We start from the raw sequence: 26,452 nt of genomic DNA, 5'->3' as shown, positions 1-26,452 counted from the left end.
CGTTTTGAAAGAACAATCAATGGTAGAGGCATCAGTACCATGCTAGAGGCAGTTACCTTCCGCTGATGAGAATCATGGAATTTGAGATAAGGCCAAAAACTTATAAGTCGCATATGGAGAGACATGGTATAGTGCCCCTTGATGATCTTGGTGTTGGAGTAGTGGATAGATGGAATTCAGCGTAAGTTGCATCAAGAGACTCAACATTTCAGAATGCAGTGCCAAATCAGGTCCAGCAAGTATTTGCAACATGATGAAGTCCTCAGCCGTGCTGGCCAGATTGAGTAGTGGCAAGGATTTCTAGCACATAGCCAAAGTGTGGGACAATAAAAAGAAGATTTCTTGGAACCACTTTAAAGTGTTTTCAAGTGAAGCTGACACTCTACCAATTAGTTTCTAAAATAGATATTAGATAAATGTAAAATATTTGAATTTATAATATTAAATTTTGTTATGTTTAATAGATTGATTCCTGACCTTTGAAATATATTTGGGGTACCACAATGTCACTTTCTTTTTTGGTACTTGGATCCTTCTGTAGGGTACATTCTTTCTAGCTGACAACTTATAGAGGAATGTTTTTCCTTTTACGTTTGTCCCCTAAAATTTATTTATGTTGTCTTGATTTCCTTTCATTAATCAGTCTTGTACTAGGAATTAAGTTTTTTATCCATTTTATTTTTGAGTAAGTGGCATAATTTTGGTGCAGATTTGTCATATTCTACCTCTTGACCACCCTACTTAATGTATTTTCACAATTTGGCCACCTCGTAGAAGGAATGGGTTATGACATTGCATGCCTCATATATCATCTATGCTTGATCTAGGGTTGTTTGCAATCCTTGTAAGATTATAATTCCTTATGATTGCTTATCCTAGTGTCAACAGTTAAGTTTGTAAAGATTGAGGCCACCAAGTAGTCAAAGGGATATGCTTTCATACAATACTCATGCCAAGAAGATGCCATGCTATGGAGCACATGGACAGGAAGGTCTGAAAACTTTTGTAACTTTGAATATGAATTTGTTGTTGAACATTTCGTGTCTTGGAAGCTTAAATCCACTTTTATCTTAGTATTTGAATGGCAGGCTCATCTATGTGGAGATTGCAAAGCCTAGCTACTCCGGATCTGATGCTTTCCCTAGGACCTCCAGCCCCCCTCTGAAGCAAAGCTAATGGTCACAGGCATGAGAAGTGAAAGACTGTCTTATGACATGCGCTGTGCTGCAAATTTGCTCTATATTCATCTGAATCATGAGTATCATTTTCTACTTCGAAATGGTTTTTGCAGTAAGTGCTTCAACAGTGAACTTTCTGGTTCACCTCAAACCTTTGTTGTTCCGTGAATTTTATTTGTGGCTTCAAGAATCTGTAAAATTGTCTAGGCCTTACCATCAGGGTTGAAGGCATATAGTCCTTGTGTAAAACATTTTGCTACATGGTTAAACCGATAGAACCTTCCGAAAATATTTCTCTCTTTGTTATTGAAATATTCAGGCACATCTCTTTTACTTGTTTGTAACTTTGGGGGTGCTATTGCCATCCACTTTTTTGTCTTTTGAACCTAATCTTAGTTGCACACATTGGAAATATATTTATGGCAGCCACCTTTTAATGTTCCTCTATGTCTGAGAAAATATATCTTAGCCAAGAGATGTCACACATACACACACATAGATAGATAGAAAGAGAGAAAGAGAGAGATATTGAAATAATACAACCAGAAGAAATATGTGAAAGAACATGAGGGGGAGGGTAGGGTAGTCTAGACAACAAGTGTCATATTTAATTTGTGAAGGGCTACAACCATTGCTGACCATCAATGTAAGAAATGTTGAGGAAAGGAGCAGCCTGACTATCATTGAGGATATGCACGTACAAAACCCTCAATGTTGTATTGGCTCCACTTCCACTGCACTGGTAGTCTCCATAAAATATGCTCCTAGTTTTCCACCAAGTAATAACAAAATAAGTTGCAGCTAAGAAGAGAGAGTTAGAGATATAATGAATCATAGTTATCAAGACTAAACCAAATCATAGTTATCAAGACTGGACCGAATTGGCTGTCAACCGATTTAACCGATTTTACAATTTATGTGTTAAGACCTCGGCCGGTTTGGTCCAAAGTAAAAATTGAGTTTGGCTAAAAAAACCAATCAAACCAATGTGAGATAGCTTATATTTTTGAACGATTATATTAATTTGTCTTTTGTTTTGTTTCCTAAAATCTAGTTCTACTAGTGGTTGGACTGATTTTCACTAGACCAAACCCCTCACCGTTTGGTGGCCAGTCTGATCTTGATAACATTAATGCAAATGTCTATAAGATTCACTCATACTTTTGATCCAAATGTCTAAGATGCCCAATAACACATGTCACAATCTTCAAAATTATCTCTCTCTCTCTTTGTCTCTCCCTCTCTCACACACATATACACACGCGTGCACATGCACATACACACATAGAGTAGAGTGCTGCCCATATGAATATTTGTAGAGCTATAACTTTTCAAAATTCTCTCTCTCACACACACACCCAACACATATGCATACATACACACACAGTAGAGTGCTGCACGTATGAATATTTGTGGAGCTATAACTTTTTAAATTAGTTCTTATAGTGATCTAGAATGTACTCATGTGAATAACTTAAAATATTTCTTCTACATCTACTACCACAAATGAGGAATTCTGTGACCATTGTGCTCATGGGATCCTTGAGTTTTTTCAGTCAATCAACACGATCTTTTCGGACCCAATCTTTGCATATTATATCTTAGTACGTTGATCAATATTTTTGTCATTACAATGGGCTCCTTTGGCTTATTCTCTTACATAAAGAGCAATAATTTGGATAGTTCTTGCATTAACATTCTTCTTGTAGCACTCGTTCCCCTTGTCTACCCGAATTTAGTGCGGAGTTCTGCAAATTCTAAGAGGAAAATATGAAAAGGAAATTCTCACTGAAAAATGTATCCTGAAGAAAGGAGTCCTCTCCAGATTTGCACTACAGTAAATACTAGGTAGTGTGAAAAAAGTTTACAAGTCCACCTAATTCACTTCATTGAACCAGTAAATGGACCATGACCCTTTAATTGATATGTTGAAGGTATCTATCTACTTCATCACTACACTGCCGAAGGGACTGTGACATGTTAACTTATGTATTCAATGACTTGAATCTATGTTTTTTGGCAAGGGGTTGTAAAATCGTGTGCATCTAGAACCATCGGCACTGAGTAGTAGCTACAAGTAAACGTCGTATGTAGTCCTATCTACGCACGTCATGTATTTTTGGCTCCATCTCAAACTCCTGACCATACTGCAGGTTTGTATGATATGGCCAAATACTCCATACTCATATCTTAAGCTCCTTTTTTCTGCTCTCTCTACGCAGTTGATAATCATTTGGTTACAATAACAAGTTTCACATAGGTTTCTTGTGAAAATTTCCCTCAGACACAATGCTTGCTCTTAAAGTGTTACAATTGGAGGATTACATCTTTCACAACCTTATGAAATATTGTCTCAAAGATTGCTATAGTCAACTGGTGCTAGGATTTGGTGGACACCCTTTTTGTCATACGTTTTCTCTAGGATTCTTCTTCTGTATCAATTTATTCCTAAAATAAAATAATTGTATTTGTTGGTGGACCTTTCAAATTAATTTTGAGCAGTAGAGTTGTCTCTGTCATTCCTCATCTGTTCACCATGAGGCTCTAAGTGTGTAAACCTCTCTCTGTCAAATTGTTTTGCAGTCTAGAATGGGAACCTCCTTAACATCCAGTGGATCTGCCTGATGCTATAGGTAACAAGAGCGCTTAGAAAACGTAGCTATTCATGGTGTTTCTTTAATAGTTGATTATTAGAAGATCAGGTTACAGTTCGATTAGTTATGTTTTTAGCTTTTTTGTCATGGTAATTTATTTTTGTGGTCAATTATTCCAACAGTTGGCAAGAAACATTTGGATGTCAGCTTCATTTGAATGCATGTTTCACTGTTCAAAAACTTGTACTAGAGCATTCAATGATTGCTGTAAGAGATATTCATCTTCATGAAGTCGTATAACAATTAACAAGCATATGAAATTTTTAATGGAAATAGGAAACTATAGAAAATTAGCCTCAGTTCTAGTGTTGATTTCAGATGGAAGAATGGCAACTTACTGGTCTCGAGATGGGTCATTCCAATCATTCCAACCATCTGAAGATATGATTTCAGACATGGAGGTATAAGCAAATATGACAGTGGAGAAAGGGCATCATGCACACCGCAACCATGTGCATCCTCTCCCACCAATGCTGCAGTTCACGAAGGAGAAGCCTGTGCTCTCATCCCCTATTGATCGAGCTTGTGCCGAGATAGCCTCTGTTATGAGTTTTGCTCCACTTTTCACTACGTATGCCACTGAATTCAGTTGGCAGTTCTGAAATTACGATAAAGTATTTGAATCAAAGAAACCATAAAATAGCATTTTGAAATTATCTCTGTAGCACTTTCAGCCTCTATGATTAGTAGATGGGAATGAGGAAACATGGGACAAGCCACTATGTGCTTTGGCCAGTTCGTGTTCCCTCTCTTTCTCCCCTATAAGAAGAAGTTTGAAATCTGGACCTGTTAGCTCACTACTTCATATTGAGTTTTATCTATTCCTAAACCATGTTGGAACGAAGTAGGAGTAAGGATTCTTATGGTTCATATTTACATCAATCCAATCAAACAAGACCATAACAAAGTAAAGAAAATCTCTGGACCGATCTCATCTTTGTTCAAGTAAAGTTTCGCATGTCCAATTCAGCATGGTGATTGATTAGATGTTCCTGACTAATATGATTAACATGAATTGTGCATCTAATTGAAATTGGATGTATTGAGAAGTACCCCATCATCACCAAATTACCCTCACCCCTTTTGATTTTCATACCAAGATCCATTTACCTGATTCTACTATCACTAGCACATTTGTAGTACAATTAAGGGCCGTAACCCGGCGCTGGTCCCGCATAAGCAAGGTCAACAAATAAAGTAGTTTTCTGATAAATGAGTGGGGCTTTAGTGTATGACACTACATTCCATTCATCAATCTAAGCGGATTGACCATAAGAAGTGAATCAGTCACTGTATTAAGTGCCAAGGATATTTTGCACTACTAGTTCAGCTATAAAATGCAATTTAGCTGTTGTCCATTTGAAGTTTTGTACTTAGTGCAACTTCATGTTTTATGTTAATCTGAAGAAATATCACAAGCATTGCATACCTTGTTTATGTGTTCCAAGTCTCATACATGACATACAGAACGATGTACTGTGTGTGATTGTGAGCTAGTAGGATTCAAATAGAATTTATTTATATATATTCCTTCATAATCCATGGAAATGAGAGATTGAGGAAGATGTTTCGTATAGAATTAGTGTTGGGTGGATGAAGTAGATATACAGTTATAGAGTGTTATTTAATGAAAAAGATGTGTAACAATCCTAAAATTTCAAAAAAAAAAAAAAAACAAAAAAAAAAAAAAAAAGAAGAAGGAGAAAATATGCTTTTAAATAGGTGATGTTCTGTTTGAATATGATGGTCCTTGAGGACCATCACTGTTTTCAAAAACTTTTGCTTTGGATTAACTTTTGCTTTGCCTTTACTTTTTTCCTTTGCCCGCTTTTGCCTCCTGCTGCTTGCAGCTGGCAGCGTCCTTTAGCGGACGTGGTTTTCGTACGATAAAAGTCTGCTTTTAACGCGACACCTCAGGTATGAGGTAGAGCGTAAGAAAATAATATAATAATACGTTATAAGAATTTAAATAGGGGATGTGAGCACTCCCACCCTAAAACAAAATTTTGAGATCTCTCTCTCTGGTCGAAACACAGTGAACTTCTCTCTCGAACCGAAATTTTTTTATCGGAAGCTCCCTCTCAAATAATTGTGGGTAAGTGACATCGTCTTCCTGAAAAATAGTCTATTTCTAATAAATAGTGATATTTTCGTCTAAGATTTTTATTTTATCAGTTTTATGTGTAAGTGACCTCATCGTCTCGAAAAATAATCCATTCTTTTTAAAAATAAAATGAAATAGTTATTTCTGCTTATTATCATGAATTTTAGACGCGATAAATTTTATGCGCACGTGACCTCATTATCTTGAAAAATAATCTTTTTAATAAAAATTGTGATATTTTATCTATGTTAGAAATTTTGAATGCTGTAAATTAGAAAAATAAAATTATTTATTTTTCTTGTCTATTGTTAGAAAAAAATTGTGATAATTCTGCTTTTAGTAAAATTGTGATATTTCTTTCTACTGTTTTGAATATTTAGACATTGAGAAATTCATGTGCAAATGACTGCCGTATTATTTAAAAATTGACATTTTTGCAATTGATTATAGTATTGTTGTAAAGTGTTTATTTGTGAATTGATATTCCATAAATTGTGATAATTCCGTATTCTTGAATTTTTATAAGAGTTTTTCTATACATATTAAATTGGCAATTATGCTAGAATGCCTTTACAAACTGCTACCTTTCTAAATTTGAGCCCAAAATATTTGATCGGTTATTTTTGAAATGTTATAGAGAGTGACTGTTATTAATGGTTTAAGTGAAATTCATATTAATGGTTTCAGTGATATGTTGAGTACATGATATTACTGCTTTCGAATGTTTAAAGAGATTTACAAATAATTTAAGTATGCAAGTGGACTCTCCGGTTCGCCGGTGAGGTATAAGTGGACCTAACCGGGACGCGGGTAGGGATTAAGTGGACTCATCCTGTACGCCGGTGAGGTATAAGTGGACCTGCAGGGATTAAGTGGACCTATCTGGGACGCCGATAGGGATTAAGTGGACCTATCAGGACGCTGATAGGGTATATAGGTGACCTACTTGGGACGCCAGTAGCGTATTTTGTGAAATCCTTTGAATTATGCATTGACGCGTTAAAGTGTTATGTGCATTTCAATTATTCGGATTATACTCAATTATGTATTTTTTTTAAAGTGAACCTGTTAATGTATTTCTGTTAATAGATCTCATTTTGGAAAATATTGATATCTTTCAACCATGATTATTTTTAGGATTATGATGATCACTTACTGAGTAGCCAAACTCATCAAACTATGGTAAACATTTTTCAGGATAACTGCGGTTTCATTTGTGTCCTCGTCAAGATCAACTTTGGGAAGATATTGTAGTTTTGCTTAAACTTTTTTTTGTTACTTTGTAAGACCTCGCCACTGTAAATTTGTCCTATCAATAGATGTATATATGTTTTGTCTGTCACATCTCGGGGTGTGATAATTATGGTATCAGAGCAATAGGTTTAAGATCCTTAGGAAATTTAAAAATCTTTTTCAATAATCAGGTACACAAATTTAGAGGACTAAATTTCTTTAAGGAGGGAAGAATGTAACAATCCTAAAATTTCAAAAAAAAAAAATAAACAAAAAAAAAAAAAAAAAAGAAGAAGGAGAAAATATGCTTTTAAATAGGTGATGTTCTGTTTGAATATGATGGTCCTTGAGGACCATCACTGTTTTCAAAAACTTTTGCTTTGGATTAACTTTTGCTTTGCCTTTACTTTTTTCCTTTGCCCGCTTTTGCCTCCTGCTGCTTGCAGCTGGCAGCGTCCTTTAGCGGACGTGGTTTTCGTACGATAAAAGTCTGCTTTTAACGCGACACCTCAGGTATGAGGTAGAGCGTAAGAAAATAATATAATAATACGTTATAAGAATTTAAATAGGGGATGTGAGCACTCCCACCCTAAAACAAAATTTTGAGATCTCTCTCTCTGTTCGAAACACAGTGAACTTCTCTCTCGAACCGAAATTTTTTTATCGGAAGCTCCCTCTCAAATAATTGTGGGTAAGTGACATCGTCTTCCTGAAAAATAGCCTATTTCTAATAAATAGTGATATTTTCGTCTAGGATTTTTATTTTATCAGTTTTATGTGTAAGTGACCTCATCGTCTCGAAAAATAATCCATTCTTTTTAAAAATAAAATGAAATAGTTATTTCTGCTTATTATCATGAATTTTAGACGCGATAAATTTTATGCGCACGTGACCTCATTATCTTGAAAAATAATCTTTTTAATAAAAATTGTGATATTTTATCTATGTTAGAAATTTTGAATGCTGTAAATTAGAAAAATAAAATTATTTATTTTTCTTGTCTATTGTTAGAAAAAAATTGTGATAATTCTGCTTTTAGTAAAATTGTGATATTTCTTTCTACTGTTTTGAATATTTAGACATTGAAAAATTCATGTGCAAATGACTGCCGTATTATTTAAAAATTGACATTTTTGCAATTGATTATAGTATTGTTGTAAAGTGTTTATTTGTGAATTGATATTCCATAAATTGTGATAATTCCGTATTCTTGAATTTTTATAAGAGTTTTTCTATACATATTAAATTGGCAATTATGCTAGAATGCCTTTACAAACTGCTACCTTTCTAAATTTGAGCCCAAAATATTTGATCGGTTATTTTTGAAATGTTATAGAGAGTGACTGTTATTAATGGTTTAAGTGAAATTCATATTAATGGTTTCAGTGATATGTTGAGTACATGATATTACTGCTTTCGAATGTTTAAAGAGATTTACAAATAATTTAAGTATGCAAGTGGACTCTCCGGTTCGCCGGTGAGGTATAAGTGGACCTATCCGGGACGCGGGTAGGGATTAAGTGGACTCATCCGGTACGCCGGTGAGGTATAAGTGGACCTGCAGGGATTAAGTAGACCTATCTGGGACTCCGATAGGGATTAAGTGGACCTATCAGGACGCTGATGGGGTATATAGGTGACCTACTTGGGACGCCAGTAGCGTATTTTGTGAAATCCTTTGAATTATGCATTGACGCGTTAAAGTGTTATGTGCATTTCAATTATTCGGATTATACTTAATTATGCATTTTTTTTAAAGTGAACCTGTTAATGTATTTCTGTTAATAGATCTCATTTTGGAAAATATTGATATCTTTCAACCATGATTATTTTTAGGATTATGATGATCACTTACTGAGTAGCCAAACTCATCAAACTATGGTAAACATTTTTCAGGATAACTGCGGTTTCATTTGTGTCCTCGTCAAGATCAACTTTGGGAAGATATTGTAGTTTTGCTTAAACTTTTTTTTGTTACTTTGTAAGACCTCGCCACTGTAAATTTGTCCTATCAATAGATGTATATATGTTTTGTCTGTCACATCTCGGGGTGTGACAAGATGGTTAAGAGATATTTATCTAATTTCAAAAGCATATCCACCTAGGTGAGATAATTGGACTCCAGGGAGAGTTCTAGAGAGGGAATTCAAGGGAAGACTCAATAGACTATCAATATCACATCGTCACGTTATTTTTATTGATGATTTGGATATTTTATTTTGGAAACATATATAGTGAGTTAGTTGACTCATGCACTTGCCCAAGTTTTCAAGACATTTAGGACATAGAGATGCCATCTTGTGACATAGAGATGCCATATATATTATATTTCTAACCCCCTAGATCATCTCTACCAAAAAACCAAACAAAAGTTCAAAAGACATCTTTTTATCTATTTCTTTCTAAACCTCCTTTTGTCTTTTAGTATGTTTCACCCCAAACCTCTTTTTTTTTTTAATATTAAAAACAGATCTTTTGAAAAATATCATTTTTTTAATAATAAAACAAAGCAGAGAGAGATTTGGGGATAAGCATGGAAAGAGAGAGAGATAGAGAGAGAGAGAAGGGGTTTAGAAATAGAAAAATAATGCCATTTGGACGTTTTTTTTAGCTAGGCTAGGGGGTTAAAATATGCTTTGAAATCTTGGGTCTGTTGAGAAATGAAACCTAAAAAGAGGGTGTACAGAGATATTTTCTCATGATATAATGTAACTGTTTTATAATTTATAATTAAACACACCGTAGAAAATCATAATGAGCACTTATCTTATCTTAATTTTTAATCACATACTTAATTCACGATGATGAACAATCTAAAAAAACTAAAATTTGAAAACATGCAATAAAAATGGCTTTTTTTTAAGTTAATGCACATAGGCCATCTATTTGACGGGGAAAAATTGTTTCGTGCACACTGAACCGCATTTCTACATACAGTCCAGAGGTATAAAGCATCCATATTAAAGATGGATGTACATACGGGGTCCATCTAAAAACAATTTTAACTAACGGTCCAAATGTTTTCTTAATATAACTATTATTTCTAGTTATCAAAATTTATTTATTTTTTCATATTTATGATCTCCATATTAAAAAATATATATTCTCTAAAAATTAGGATCAAATTATATTTAAAAGTAAATTTATCACCAAGCCCGCATTTCTACATATGCGGGCTTGGCCACAAATAAACCGTGTCATTTGACCGGAGGATTATATCTAGACCTTAGATGGATTCTTTTTTTAAATTCCAATTTTTTAGGTAGCCTCACAGGCAATGGATGAACAATTCTTTTAAAAAATAAAATAATTTTGAGTTCTTAAAGGCCTAGATCTCAAGGTCCACGAAATGGATGGTCTGGATTCATTGTTGGTGTACGACCCATTTTCACCTTTTGTAGAGGCAAGTTTCAATTTTTTTTTCTTTTTTGGCATTGATTGCTGGGATAAAAAAAATAAAAGCGCAAAATTTGGGATCATAGAATGCCTTGATGCTGATTTTCTAAAGGAACGATTTCATTATTAGTTGGATTCATGGTTGGTGAGCTACTCATTTTCACCTTTTGTAGAGGTAAGTTCCAATTAATTATTATTTTTATTTTTTTTTGGAAATTGATTGCTGGGATAAAAAAAATACAAGTGCAAAATTTGGGATCATACAAATGCCTCTAGGATGAATTTCCAAATAAATGATTTTATTACTATAATACAATAGTGACACAAACACATGTGTATCATACTAATGGTGAACATAAACTTTCATACTCTAAATTTTTTATAACAACTGCCCTTATTATAATTACAACAATGACTTGCTTGAAAAATTTGTGAAGGAATATTTGTAATAAAAAAGTTAAAGAATTTTTTAAAATTTGAAAATGAGATTTGGAAAGGATTATAAAAGAATATCAAAATGCCCTTTCTAAAATAAATGACATATTTGTGGTCAACAATGATTTTCGAATACATATACATGCACACACATTTATTATTCTTGAATGTAATATGCGAAAGGTGAATTTAGAATTTAGTATTTCAAGAGTTTCTACCATAAAATGCCCTTACATGTTCAACAATGATTTTTAATTAAACATTTATTTTGGAAAGCATATTTTGGACTTTTTAGAATATTTCAAAACTCAATTTTCAAATTAAAAAAGATTTCTTTGACTTTTTGAATGATGATTGAACTTTAAAATTTTTAAAATTTTCAAGTCATTGCTCTTGTAACTTTTATATTTCAAAGAGTGTACTCCATAGCTACAAATTGAGTAATGACATTTTTGTCATTAAAAAGGGTATTGTTTATCTTTTCACTAAAAAGTTAATAAGTGTTCTCTAAATTTTGATTAAAAGACAAAGGTATTTCTATTAATAAAATACCTAGATTTTTACTCCATAGTTACTCATCTTTTAAAGAAAATATTGACGTTATCCTTTTCAGTTAGGAAAATATCTTCATTCACTTTATACCCATGAAATAAATATAGGGATTGCTAATGTAGTTTTGACGGTTCACACCCCTTTCTAAATGTAACCTATAGGATTTAATAGGATGTAAACCATAGAGATACCGAAGTATATAGTTCTTCAACAGTTAATACCCAATGAAATCCTATAGGTTTCAATGAGCAAGGACACTATAAAAATAAAGGCGCAGTTTGTATAGAGCCATGACTCTAAACAATCAAAGTAAAGCGCACCTTCAAATACTGTCGATAAATGTGGTTTCAATATTGGAAATCTTAGTGATATCCTTAAAACATATTTTCATCTTTAATTTTAAAATTTAAAGCTTAAAAAATAGTATAGATCAAGCAAATCTATAAAAACTTGAAAATTGACGGTCTAAAAATGTGTTACAAAATGCACTATTTCCAATACTTGAAATCCATTTTTTTCTCATGTCCATGCATTTTGATGTCAAGATGATCAATTTGATGTATTTGGCATCAAAACATCCCTTGTTAGTGAAAGTTTTGAGGTGAGCTTTAGTTTAATTGTTTAGAGCCTCGGCTCTATATAATATTTTTTTAAAAAATAATAATATTTTTACTAAATAAAATAAAATACATATTTGTCATATTGAGAAGGGTATTTTTTAAACCTTCATTAAAAGTACCTCGGTATATTAATAAGTACTTATGTTTTTTTGGTGAAAAGATTAACAACATTTTTTTCAATGACAAAAATGTCATTACCCAAGTTTATAATCATAATAAGTAATTGGAAAATAAGATAAATCTGACAATTCACCCCATTTTTTAAATTTAACTTGTAAGATTTCCTAGGATAATCATTAAAAAAATTATATATATATATATATATATATATATATATATATATATATATATATATATATATATATATATATATATATATATATATATATATCTAACGCCCCAATCACTTTAGTGATCTAATTAGCTAAGTCGGCAACCAGGGTTTGATATGAAAGCAATAATGCAATGTAAGTAATATAATAATAATAAATAAAGTCATGAAGCTTTCTTACCTCATAGAGAGATCTTTCATTGCCAAAGATAAAATCTATGGAACATTTGGATGAAGCAATCTTTGAAATAATACCTACTACTACGGTCGTCGTGAAGGGTGTCTTGGCCACTGAAGAACCACAACCCCAAAAAGCAGCTTGGTCACCTGCTATTCTTAAAGCCACAGCTTGCCCACCAACATTCCTAGGGTTTGCAATAGGAGCCACATTCTAGTTTATGCCGAAAAAGAAAAAAATATTGATTTTTATTACACAATAAACAAACAAGATGTAGTATAAATTATGTGACATTTCTGTTTTTGGGTAAGTCAGAAGGGGACAAAGCCCCTTACCCATTTTTCATTAATGAAAAATTAAAGAAGTAACAGTTCATTATTTTACAACCTTATAATAAGGCAGTTGTGCTAGATCAATAAGAAAAAACAGAAAAATAAAGTTCGGTGGTCGATAATGCTAAATAGTAGCTCCAGAACTAAGCGTACAATATAATCATCCCATCAGAAGTTCAAAAAGATGAAATCATGTCATATCATGAAACAACTTGAGTAGTGAGTCAAAAGGCATATATATAGGATAATCTGATATGTATGTATGCTAGTATAATCCGATATGTATATATGATAATTCGATAATCCTTGTGATCTAGATTTCAGTACTTTACTAGTAGACTTCGAGTTGTATTCTCTTAAATATTTGTACAACTTAAACCGACTTAATTAGTGTTACAACCAACTTAATTAGTTTTTATTCACTCAAAAAATAAAAGACTTAAATAGTTTTGGAGAGTTTGAGTATAGGCAGCGAAGATTTGTGCATTTAGTGTGTTTTATTAGGCTAAATCAGAGTTACCAGTCTCTTTATCGGTTGAGGATTAGATCTTTTTAAAGTGCTTAAATTCCCAAATTTCACACCAAAACTCATTGTCAGTGATAAAATTGTTGGTTTTTTTTACTATAATTAAACAAAGGAGCCCATGTTTTAGCTGGATTGTGCTTAACCACTATAATTCTATTTCAAAGGCTTTTAACATGCATTAGTACTTCCACCACTCCCACGTGCTCATTGTTTAATAAGTAATCAACAATGAGATTGAGTTATATCAGTACTCCATTTTCAAATTAGGTGAGCCATATGAATTTTGAATATCAAAGACAACTTTGCAATGATGAATTTTTTACCGCAGTTATCTGAAGAACAATTATTTATCACTAACTAATCATTTTCCTTGGAACTTATTTGTTTGTGATGAAAATCAAGTCCCAACATAGTGAAAATTAGTTTGGCCCAGTATTCCTTAGGAAGTTTTTACAAAATGAAACTCTTATAAATATTTAATAATTATTTCACTCGGTTCAATCATATCTTCGATCTATACTCCTTCATACTAGATTACATCACAGAGCTACTCTATAACGGCGTATTAAATACCTCAAAGAGCCTCTTCATTCAATTAAACTACAATCAAATTTCTATTTTTTTTTTTAACTTGTATGCAAAAGATCTTGTTCGATGGCGACCACCCAGTACAACACCTGTGAAGTGGTGGGAGTTTCAAATAGAAGGATTGAAAAGGACAAGGGGTAGGACCAAAAAGACGTGGTTGGAAGTTGTTCGAAAAAATTTGAGGACTTATGACTTCACTGAGGATATAGCCTTTAATAGAAAAAAGTGGTAGAACAAGATTCGTGTTGCTGACCCAATTAATTGGATAAAGGCTAGGATGATGATGACTCAAAAGATCTTGTTCACTAGTTTGTACACATAAAAGATTGAGCGTGATACTCACCATTCAAGAAAACTATTATGACCAAAGTTGGCACCTTATGATGTTTTCTCGATCGGTTACTTCCTCCGCTTGTCAGTACAACCACGTTTTAGAAGGTGAGCTCTAACCATGGTTAAGACAAGAATATGCATTTGTGTAGTGAAAGAAGTCATTCAAAGCTTCGGAATATCAAAGAACATTGTACCAAATGATGAACATCAAAATCATTGATAAATTTGAATTATAGACGAATTTGTTCACTTTGGCTTGTATTACCTCAAACACCTTACTTTTGGTCGCTATTAAGCTAACTAACACACTATTTGACGTGGATTGTTTCTGTATTCATGGCAAGATAAGTTTTTGAGTTTTATTTTCTTTTTCCTTTTTTTTTTTTCTTTTTTTTTTTTTTTTCATGTTTGCATGAACTATGCTCTGGTTATGAAATGGGTGGAGATTTTTTACCACTTACTATGTATCCTCAATGTTGTACTTCAATTGAGATTGTGTCAGGCATATTAACAGTATAATCATATAATTAAATCCTTAAAGGAACCTAAAGTCTACACGTTCAAGGTATTAAACTAGAAAGGGAAATTTATCTAAATAACCATGAGAGAGGAAATATTGCATTCTTACCATATCTCTTATTCAATCTCAAGATATTCATAAAAGCTGGAGTATGCTGTAATGGGAGAACTAGGAATGGAGAGCTATCCCCCTTTTCTGCCCGATTATTTGGTCTTAAAAATGCTAGTTTTAAGAATGAGTTATTGCCTTCTTTGACCCCCAGTGCTCAACCAAATAGCGGATATCTAATGCGTTCCATTTATTAAACATGGTATATGGTTGGCCACACACACACATGTTCATAAGTTAGAATAGTTGAAAATTCGTAAAATGTTGAATAGTTCACACATGTTAGTAGTTTGATAAATTTCCCACTAGAAAATGGGATTCCTTCTTTGTACTAAATTCGTAATCAATATCTCGTTCGATAGGAGAAGTCTGATGATGTGAATTTCAAGGGATGGCAGTGGAAATCACATCTTTAATGATAATGCTTAGGATTGTATACATGCTTACACAACAATGTCTAGGTTTTGCTACCTCTATTGCTGAGCTGATGGTAATAGTTGCTTTAATTGATGCACTGATAGATCCTAAAACTAATGCCTTGACATCTCAAGATCAGGCTCAACACAACCTTGGCCTTGTTCAGCCTCTAATGAATTTTTTTTTTGGTATGTTTTTTTTTTGTTTTTTACGTAGATCAGTATAGAGGAGTCCTCTACCTATGGTAGGAATCGAACTCAATAAATTATAATGTGGCAGCCACTATCCAGAGCACCTATTTCTTGAATTTATCCTTTTGTGATGAAGAAGCTTGTATCCAATAGATAGATGATGACTAGTCAAATAAGGGATCACTCTTGGTATTGAGATACTTGTAAAGGAAATATTCCCTAATGGTTGCTTATTTAACTATTACTCCAGACCAGAGTATCCTTAGCGAAGGAGTTATGGGAAGCCCTAGATAGTAAGTACAATCAAAGGATGCCAAGAGGAAGTCGTTCTTGATAAATCAATACAAGGATTTCAAGTTAGGGATAATAACTTAGTTCTTGTAAAAGTGCCTGAATTGCATTGCAAATGGGATTATCTTGTAGGGCATGAAACTGGAAGAGGCCTTTCAAGTGGCAATAGACATCATGATACAATTCCCATATTGAAAGAACTAAAAAAATATCCTAAAGCAAAAGGACATAACCTTGGAATAGCTCATGACTGACCCTTGGATCAATGAGGAACTCAACTCTGAGGCACAAAGGAGGAGAGGTTGGACCTAGTAGTGAGGGCTCATTTTCTTAAAGGACGAAGGAAAAAAATAGAAGTTCAAGGTAGAAGGAATTAGGATCAGTGAGAGGAAGATTAAGAAGATTAACAAGGATGCCCTAGGCAGGCAACTAGAAAAATGGTTTTGCACTTATATAGTAGATGATACATTTTATGAACAAGTGCATGCTTTGCCAGAAGCAACTTACACATGCAAATATATTGGAAGAGAGATATGTGGTTGCTGTCCCTAGAGCTGTTTGGGATAAGTAAGTGGAATATAGGGCTACTAAAAATGTTTTGAATGATAGGAGCATGTTTAAGATTGACGAGACAGTCTGGCCGGACCTATATTACATGGAAACTCCTTACTCACGGAAGTAGTAGGGAAGCAGCCCGCTAAACTTAGGTACACCTCTGACATGGTCGTCACTCTCTTAGAAGTCTATCATGCCCCCAAGGTAAGGAAAAAAACTCATTTTAAGCTACCTCATCAATAAACATATTAAGCATGTTTTCGAGTCCAACATGTTAGCTTGTTAAATAAGGGTGTGTTTGTTGGTAGGGAATGTGCATATAAGGGGATGTGCAAATTCATAATAAATAAAAGTCATACCTCCTCTTAGACTTACTTGAATGACTAGATTAGTTTTGTTAATTTTCCTGCATTAAGAAAATAGGTGCCTCAAATTTACTTCCTAAACGAGAAACAATTTTCCTCAGTAGAAAGAAATTCTAGGCACTAGAATTAATTCATACTGATGTAAATAATCTTAGAGATGTGTAAACACATGGTTGCAATTAGTACTTTATTAGTTCCATGGATTATTTTTCAATATGCACTTATGTTTCTTTAATGAGAACAAATGATGGAGCTTTTGGGAAATTTTATTGACAATTAATTGAATTTAAAAATTAAAACATCAAAATGACTAGGTGGTGAATATTATTACTCTTGATAATTTCACAACGTTCTATGAAGAGATTGATATTATCACCATGGTCAATGTGATGCTCATAGTTTCCAATCTTCCAGCAAATATTTGGGTAGAGGCTTTATTGCCAGCATGATTTGTTTGAGAAAGAGTGCCATATTCAAATTCTAATGAGAATGTTACCTAGTGTTTCTCAAGGTTTAGGGATGCCTTGGTAGAATTCTGGACCTTAAAAAGCACAAGCTTGAACCTAAGACTTCAAAATGTGTTTAGGTAGAGTATCATACAAAATGCAAGGCCTATAGATCTATGGACGCAGAACCCAATGTAATTATAGTATCTACGAATGCTAAAATTTAGGAAATTAGTTTCGATGGTGGAGATGAGAATGAAAATAGAAGGCAGCATGGTCATAAAGAACATGATATTCGCTTAGAACCGAGGAGAAAAGAATCATAAACCTACTTTCGTCATGACTTTCAAACCTATAATCATGAAGAAGAATCCCTTAGATTTCAAGAAATCATGTCATCGTGTATTGCCCCCTTTTAGAGAGATGTAGTTGACTAAGTGAGAGATTTCTATTTTGAATTCTGGAACTTAGAAGCTTGAGGTAAAGCTTCTAGTTCTAAGGATTTAAGCTACTAGTAGATTTTTAAAAGAAATTTGAGGTGGATGGTAGCATTGAAAAATTTAACGATAAATTTTTTGTTGAAAGTTTCAGTTAGAAAGAAGGTATTAACGTCTTTCTTACATATGCATCTAGAGTTTTGATTTTGCATCTTAAGATGTGAAGACAATATTCATGAATAGATTGACATGGGGCAACAAAAAGGATTTATCACAAGAGCATGAACACAAATTGTGTAAGCTTGTGAAGTTCTTGTATGGACTAAAAGAAGCACCAAAATTGTAGTGAGAAGTTTTACAAAGCTACTTTGTCTCGCGATATTCTTATATAGACTAAAAGAAGAACTAAAACCATAACATGAGAACTTTGACAATGTTACTTCGTCTCATGGATCTTCTATTTTTGAATTTGATAACTATAATTTATGCCAAATTTTTTAATGTTGCTATTGTGATTATATGCAGATGATATGGTTGTAATTGGTGGTAACTTTGTATACATAGGATAAACTAATAATGTACTACCTTCTGAATTTAATATGAAAGACATATGGATACTTTATGCATTTTCAAATCAAGAAAGAGAGAAAATTAGATGCATATATCTTAATCCAATTTCACTACATCAAGACAATCATCATAAAAACTGACCTCTTTGAATGTGATCTAGGTCCAACCATATATCATCCTCATAGTTAATTAAAAAAGAGCAAAGGTAGTTCTTTGTCTTAGCTAGACTACGCAAGAGTTATTAGCTGTATTTCATATGCTATGTATTGTACTCAACTTGATATTGATAGGTAACTAAGTAGATTTACTACTAATATTGGTCAAGAGTATTGGAATATCTCAAAGGAATTGCTTGCTATAGGTACACTAAGTTGGTGAGCCTGTTTTCCTAGAGGTGTACAAAAATGCAAACTGGAATTTGGACCTAGTTGAAGCCAAGTCTATCAGTGGATCTTTGGCAGGAGTGTTGTTGCGTGGGACTCCAAGAAATAGACCCACACGTGATATTGGCTACAAGAATTAGAGTTAAATTCTTTGGAAGCTCCTAGCAAAGAACTTAGACAGTGGACACACTATGCATTCTAAAATTAATACTTATAGTAGATCTTAATTTACTAGTAAAGCTACTGTGGACCAAGCAATTAGTAAGGTACTTAATGGAAAGTTGATGTCCATATGCCTATGGTGCAGTCAGCCATGTGCTTAACGATTGAGTAAATATTATTAACGAAAGAGTTTATATACGGTTGCAACCTTAAAATGTAGAATTACAGATGCACCTCAAAAATCCATCGGAGAAGGTTGTTTTAATATTGAAAAACCCTCTAGTTGATCATCTCGACATAGAGATGTATGAATATGACAAAAACAAAAATATTTTGAGTCCTGAAATAGTGCTTCTTGCAATACATTTCCTATGAGAGTAAAGAGAAAGCTCTCACCAAAAATATGTCAGTGTAATTCCACCCTTTGCCCAACACCTAGGCAATGAATCTTCAGCTTTCTAAATTTTCTAGAATACCTTAACAATTTCAAAAGGCACTCATGTGGATAATAAGATAAAGGAAGAATATAGTAGGAACGAATAAAAACAATAAAATAAGGAAAAGAGATAAAAACAATAAAATGAAAATAAATGTAGGGTAAAGACAGATGAATAAAATTTAGAATGTTTGTTGTAGATATTGTGGTGGGAATATCCTTAATATCAGAGCAACTAAAGAATGTATGGATTGATATATTGGGAAACGAATAAGGTAGATTTGTCGATATGAGGGCTAAAGGTAAATCCATGTTTTGAGGGAGCATTTGGGATGTTCTAAGGCAGATTTGAGATTCCTTGGGGTTAGGTTTAAAGTTCCTAAAGTTGAATATGGGGTTTTTTTAGGTTAGATCAAAATTTCTAAGATTCAAGGTTATCTAGGAGTTGGGGTTGGGCCTAGACTAGGTTGTTTTGGTGTTTCTAATCCTAAGGCTAGGTTCTTTCTCAAAGAAGGTATGGGGATACTCTCAAATCCTGGGTTTTAGGGCTAGCAGGTAAGGTTTCCTGGATTTAGAGTTAATATCTTTAAGTCTAGTTTGTATTCTAAGGTTGAGGGATGTTATATGTGGGTATTAAGATTGTTATGTTAGGTTTATGACTGAAGGGGGTATTTACAAGCTAAAAGCTCAGACCTTGGCACTAACAAATGTACATTTAAAATTGAGATATTATAGATAAGATGGCCAAAAATCATGTCCTCAGACCATTCCCGTGTTGGGGCCATATGTGGCTAAAATTTCTATGCTACATGCAGCCTGGACTTAGTCTAGACTAGGCTACATGAGGCTTAGAGTCAATGGCATGCGGCCAATTACTGGCTGCATCAGGCATCCTTGAGGCCTCATGCACAGGCCCTAAGTCTCAGTTCTCAACTAATGTAAAGGGTATTTTGTTCCTTTATAGAGTTCAAAATCTTATGGATGACCTTGCACAATTTTCAAAACTTTTGGTGACAGCATACTACATTGGTTTAGCCATAACTTTCCAAGATCTAATTGAGGTGAGACTTTGGTCGTTGGAAAGCCCTTTCAATTGTCCACAATATGGGATATGTATGATGTGAAGATCAGTTAGTTTTCCTGCAGTGAATTCTATGAAAATCCTAAGCTACCAAAGTGTATGATCAGATGTTTAACTATTGTGATGTCTATTGGAAGATTCTCATGGGTGATTGGGAATTCTGCCTATGATCATGAGATAATTTAACCAAGTCAGGAATACTCGACCAAATCTCAGATGTCTACGGTTGGCATATGCATTAACTGAAGGCCTTTCAAAGCATGAAATTTGGAATACAAGAGGAATGAAATTGATTCCAACTTAGGATGCGTAACAAGGTGACGAAACCCCATTTGGTAGGTAAGGAGAACTCAAGTCTTTGATTTAAGGGGTATTAACAAGTTAATTATGTGACAATTGCTATTAAATATATTCAGGAAAATATACTTTGTTGCCTCATTGCTTGTTGTGTGGTGTAGAGATGTGCAACTTAGGGGATTAATGTTCAGCTTTGGGGATAAAGTAAGCTCTTAATGAATCAATCCACCTTAATGAGGTAAACCCGGGTTACGATATTGAGCTGTAGAAACACTCCCCATGGATTCATTCATATTTGTATGGAAGTTTATACATTTCCTATGAGAATGGGCCTTCTCTAGAGCACACCTAAAAAGGGTGTACAATGCACAAGGAGGAGACATACACAAGGGCTTGTAATGGGGCGCAGAGCTACAAGGTGTTATGTAGGGGGTTCTCCTAGTAAATGAATAATTCATTGTTTCTATATTTGTTGCCTATATTGGCATTTAGCATAGCACTACAAGATACAAGTCTTTATGATATTTTTGTTGATGTGTTTGCTCTCATGATTTACCGACTCATAGTTAAGTTGCTTTCAAGTAACCTACGGACTATTAGATTTAAACTAGCTTAAATGGTGTTTCAAGCCAACTTAATCAATTTTATAGAATTTAAGTATGAACTATAAGGATCTATGGATTTTTTGTGCCTAATTTCTATACAAGCTTCATTGAGCTTAATGAGTTTGGGCCTTTCTTAGCGTTCTTAAATTCAAACTGTCAATACTAACCCTAATGGTTTTTTATTGAAATTAAACAAGGATCCCACTTTTCGGTCGATATTCTCAACCACTTCCAACCACTATTACTTTAATTTCACAAAAATTTGACATGTGCCAGTAGTCCAACCCACTCCCAACTGCTTTAGTTTTCAAAAGTAGATGAACAATGAGTTTGGGATTTACAAATGCCCCATTTTCAGATGGGAAAATCAAGAGAGGTTATGAAGATCAAAGAGCGAAAAATCTTCATTGTGAGTTTTAACATTGGCTATCAGAAAAACAGTGATTTCTCAGTATTTACTCAATTTTTTTCACTAAAAATTATTTATTTTTCTAAATTGAGTCTAGGCCTATTACAGTCCAAAGGGAATTCGAATTTGGCTTTGATATTCTCTAGACTGTTTCTTGGAGAGTGTAACTCTAGGAAATATTTAACAAGTGTTTTACTTAGCTCATTTTTTTCCTTGAGGTATTCTAGTCTGGATTCGATTGCATTACTATGTCGAGAGAGTTTGATACCTTGAAAACAATGGGAATGTTTCGTACTTCGGGGCCTTCATTGAGACACCGTCATTTCAATAGTCTTGTACTCGAAAACTTTGTTATCACTATTTGTGCAGAGAAAAGTTTTGCTACTCTGGCATTCACTATTCTAGAAAGCCCTTTTTAAGCAAAGTTGGCATTATGTGAGCAAGGAAAAACATTCAGAATAAATAAATAAAAATAAAGTTTTGAGAGATTATACCCTTTCTCAGTGTCTTTTAGGGAATCTACCTTAGACATTTTCGTACGACTCAACTCACTATCGTTCTTTCAAATAAGGAGGAACTTATTCGCTTTAAATAAAACTTATAAATAAAAAATAAAAATAAAAGTAAAAACTCAATAAATCTCAAAATCTCTCTCTCTCTCTCTCTCTCGAAATCTTTCTTCCTCTCTTGTAAATTCCCCTCTCTCAATTTCACATTATCCGCCCCCTAAGAAGTCTCTCTCTACATATACAAAATTCCATAAATATGAGAGATGCCTTTTAGCTCCCCATATCTCTATTGTAACCAACCATATCTATCTTCCTATCTTCAAACAAAGTAAACATTTCAATTCTATCTTTGTAATCTCTACAACTATAAAAGTAGAAAACAACCTTAAAGCAATCTAAAAACCCAAATAACTCTAAATTTAAAAATCTAAAAATATTAAAATTGATGAATAAAATTTTTAAAAAATAGAAATTTAAAATAAAAAATTAAAACATAAAAATTTAAAAATAAAAATTAAAACACCCATTACATCATTCTCTCGAGATTGGAAGAAGATCAACCTCAAGCTTATTGAACTCAAATCTTTAGAAGCATTCTCAAAAGTTGGTGATGCAATCCCAACATTCTTTTAAGTACTTTTTTTTCTTCAAATAAACAATTGACCCAACAAAATTTGTAGTGGAATTGTGAAATACTTAACTCTTGAATACTAAACTAAATCTTGATTTTTCTTTCAAGTTCACAGGGTTGGATTTCACATACTGCATCACATATGCCTTCTTCTTCATAATTGATTTTTAAAATTTCTTACGCTTTTGGGTTATTGACATCATCTTTTGCATTGAGATTTACCTCTTCATGTTCTTGCTCCTCTTGTTATAGTCTACTAAGTCGATCTTGCAAATATTGTTGTATTACTCTGCGAAGTTCTTCCATGTGTCTCTCGAATTCTTGATCCAATCACTCAAATATTTGATCAAATCGATCGAAGCTCTCCATATGGTGTACGATATTTAATCTCAAGGCTCTGATACCAATTGATGGAAGAAAAAAAATAAAAAAAAATAAACAAAAATAACGGTTTGAGAGATTATAGGGTCTCTCAAGGTTTGCACAAGAGTCTACCACATAGATCTTTATCTAAGACCCAAATTCTTTATTCAATTCACCATCCTTCTTTTAAATAAGGCACATCTTTTCCTAAAATATGAATTTAAAAAGAAATAAATAAAAATAAAAAATTCTATAAAACTCTATCTATCTCTCTCTATATCTCTCTCTCTTGTAAATCCCCTCTCTCTCAATGCCATGTGACCCCCTAAAAAGACTCTCTCTATATCAACTAAATCCGGTAAATACGGGAGGTTTCTTTTAACTCCCCATATCTCTCTTGTAACCACTCATATCTATCTTCCTATCTTAAAAGTAAAGTAAAATTTTCAATTCTACCTTTCAAAACCTAAGTAACCCTAAATTAAAAAGCTTAAAATAATAAAATTCTAAAAATTAAAAATTTAAACATAAAATTAAAAACCTTACTTCATTACTGTGTGATTTCCTAGTTTTTGTTCTTGTGCTATAATATTAAGTAGTTGGATGACATAAGTTTGGATCATCCTAGTCTATTTTTTTATTACATAGGAACACATTCGCTAGTAGGTTCTACGAACCGAACAACATTTTTATACACAATTAGTATCCAAGTTTGTGTTCTTGTGCTATAATATCAAGTACCATTAAATGATTTCAAAATCTTTCACTAGAATGTTATCAGAGGATTGCAATAGCGCTCCACGAATATAAGCTTTAGAGCTTAAGAAGAGTGGCTTCCCATATGACTTTGAGTACACATGTCATATGATAGTCTCATGTCAGGGTACAGACACATGTCCCATGAGTCATAACCATCCTATAGAGGGTCGTTACTCTGAAGATATTCGGGTTCTGTATTCTCTTTTTGGTTCTCCTAGCCCTACCCAATCACACCAATACAGGCCTTGATTTGTCAATTCTTCTTCTTGACTGGTACAACATTGGCCAGCCTCATTGGGTACTTGACTTCTCTAATAAAACTAGTTGTCTTAAGCTTGTTTACATCTGCTTCAATATGGATTTCCAAGTTAGCTCGAAACTTCCTTGATTTCTGCTTGACGGGCTTAAAGGATGGATCAATTCCCAACCTATGAACTGCATCCTGGGGGTCAAGAACTGGCATCTTTTGCTATTGACAGTAGTAGTAAAAACATAGCACTATCTAACAGAAGAGAGAGAGAGAGAGAGCGAGAGAGAGAGAGAGAGAGAGAGAGAGAGAGAGACCCACCACCACCAAGAAGAAGATGAGACTTCTGGCAAACCAAAACATTGGTAATAAATCTGTTTTGCATTAAAAAGTCGAAGAAAAAATTGGGCAAAAAAATGGATCTCCCAAAATTAGTTAAGACAAACACGATTATTTTGGATTTGGCTAAAAACAATGGAGTGAAAATCACATATATAAAGGTAACACAATATAAGATTACGAATCATAGTTATTGTATGGATACAGTAAAACCATTTAACTATAACTTTTATGTCCTGAGACATGGCTTCTAACCAAGGACTTGCTCATACCTTTCCTCTCATGATAAGCGTTGGAGAAGAAGCTATCGTCCATCTTGAAGAGGCAGCCATAAAAGCGGATTGGCGTTAACCTTTCTTGGAATATTCAGTCTACGGGCAACTCTCTGATACTAGGAAAGATAGGCCAGCCTTTAAAAGGCGAGCCAAGAGATTCACCCACGTCAATGACCAACTGTACATAAGGTCATACGATGGAATGTTGTTTCTTAACCATCATTTCAAGGTACTTGCGAGGTTCTAGATTTATCCTCATCAAGTATGCTGTAAAGCATGCCATTTTCAGCTTGGTGACAGGGGGCTTGCGTTGTACCCTTTTTAGCAACTATGATTTTGATGGAACGATCCATTTGTGTGTGCAACCTTGCACCTACTCCACTTACCAAGATTCGTGTATAACCAACATTTAGAAGGTGATTTTTGGCCTTGGTTAAGACAATACTCAGTATTTGAGTAGGTAAAGATGGCTATGCTCTAGAAGATCGAAGAACAACATTAAAAGGATTGGCCACAAACTTAAGAAATTTGAGTCTTGATTATGTGCTTTGGCTGGGGTTACATGTGTTGAGATGGTTACGCAAATCGCCCCCATTTGAAATTTCATCTTTTCTTGAGTAATTTCGTCATTGAAAAAAGGTCTTTTATGAAGCCCATAAAGGTGCATTTTTAGAGAGAGAGAGAGAGATATATATATAAGATAAGCTAAAGTGTAGGGAAGCTTAAAGATTAAAATTGATGTTTTGCGCAAACCCTAACACCATTGTGGTCTCGTATTGGGTTGGATTTTCATCGACATTTCGTCGCAGCGATGGTCTTGGTCGGCGGTGATGAAAAGAAGAGTCGATTGATAGTGGTATTGTAGTAGAAGATATCTATTGGGGTTTCTTTTCCATTGTATGAGGTAATCTGTACGAAACCCCAAACTTGTAAATTTCTTCCATTGATAGTGAAAGCATCCTTGCTTTTTATTCATGGATGTAACCCATTTTAGGTAAACCACGTAAATATTTGTGTACCTTATACTTTTACTTTTTTTGTGATTTGTTGATAGCCCATTGTACTTGTTTTTTCTTGTTTCCATACTTTTAACAAATGTACAACACATATTATTATTCTTAGCTATTTTGTTTGGGTGTTGAATATATTGTTATAAGGTGCTCACAACATCAAGTAGGGATTTGGGTTATCCGAGTTTGTCAACAAGTAATATCAAAGCTCAACAAAGTGGTGTAGTACTTTTGGAAAAATGGCAACTTGTAAGTTTAATGTGGAGAAGTTGAATGAGAAAGATAATTTTGAAATTTGAAAATTAAAAGTTAAAAATTTATTAATACATCAAGGGAAAAACAAGATATTATTGGAAAATATAAGAAACCGACAAATATGATCGATGATGGTTGGGAGGAACTTGAATGAAGTGTTGATTAATATTGTTGGTGAAAAGACGGCAAAAGATTTTAGTGGAAAATTGGAAATTTTGAATCAATCAAAATATCTCATAAACTGAATTTTCTTAAAAAGAAAATTGTAGTCCTTGAGAATGAAAGATGGTGCAAAAGTGTCGCAAGTTGAAAGTATTAGTATGAGAATAG

At 33.7% G+C, this 26,452-nt stretch overlaps 1 pseudogene; it reads right to left on the bottom strand.

Annotated features, from left to right (window-relative positions):
* Positions 1 to 1,785: 1,785 nt before the first annotated feature.
* On the bottom strand, positions 1,786 to 24,914 carry LOC110006566 (putative pectinesterase 8; annotated as a pseudogene).
* Between the last annotated feature and the right edge of the window lie 1,538 nt (positions 24,915 to 26,452).

This window comes from Amborella trichopoda, chromosome 2 (assembly GCF_054954075.1).
Source record: "Amborella trichopoda isolate Santa Cruz 75 chromosome 2, AtrichopodaSantaCruz75HAP2 v2.0, whole genome shotgun sequence".
NCBI classification, from domain to species: domain Eukaryota; kingdom Viridiplantae; phylum Streptophyta; class Magnoliopsida; order Amborellales; family Amborellaceae; genus Amborella; species Amborella trichopoda.
Note: the sequence above shows the minus strand (reverse complement) of the source record. Positions and strands in the feature narration are given on the sequence as shown.